This window comes from Seriola lalandi, unplaced genomic scaffold (assembly GCF_002814215.2).
Source record: "Seriola lalandi dorsalis isolate HSWRI2012SDOR001 ecotype SW California unplaced genomic scaffold, Sedor1 jcf7180002052056, whole genome shotgun sequence".
Taxonomy (NCBI): Eukaryota; Metazoa; Chordata; class Actinopteri; order Carangiformes; family Carangidae; genus Seriola; species Seriola lalandi.
Genome location: NW_019522609.1, coordinates 12019 through 12517, shown reverse-complemented (window position 1 = coordinate 12517; position 499 = coordinate 12019). Strand labels below are relative to the sequence as shown.

Here is a 499-nt window from a genome sequence, read left to right as displayed (position 1 = left end):
ACCTGAGTGACAACAAGTTCTGTTTATTAATATCTTTACTCCCGCGCCATCAGCTTCTGCTTCTTCAGCTTCTTCTGTGAAACCTGCAGAGACAAAGTCAGAGTCATTAAGCTGTCACCAGGTGTGTGTGTACAGGTGAAGCTGCACAGGTGAAGCTGCTCAGAGTTCAAACAGGTTGTTTTCATGGGTAATCCAAAGGTGTCCTAAGAAGTCATCAGTGCAGCCGGCAGAGGCAGACAGGTGAGTCGGTGCGTTCAGACACAGACGGATCATTACGCCCGGCATCACTTCAACATCACACCTCAACTCAAGCTTCTTTCTGTGTCAGACTTTCTCCAGGTAACGTGTCAGACTGAACTGAATCCAGATGTTCGTCTCTAAAAACATCTGCTTCTTGAAAGTAAAGTGTTAAGTCTCATGGAAGAAACAATTTCACAACGGCTGCAGGGAAAGACTTTACTTTGTTGTGTGTGTGTGTGTGTGTGTTTATTTATATATA

At 44.5% G+C, this 499-nt stretch overlaps 1 non-coding gene across 1 annotated transcript; it reads right to left on the bottom strand.

Annotated features, from left to right (window-relative positions):
• Positions 1-154: 154 nt before the first annotated feature.
• On the bottom strand, positions 155-223 carry LOC111649867 (small nucleolar RNA SNORD58). Its single transcript, XR_002760351.1, has one exon. It is a non-coding gene; the product is annotated as a small nucleolar RNA SNORD58 (small nucleolar RNA).
• Positions 224-499: the final 276 nt, after the last annotated feature.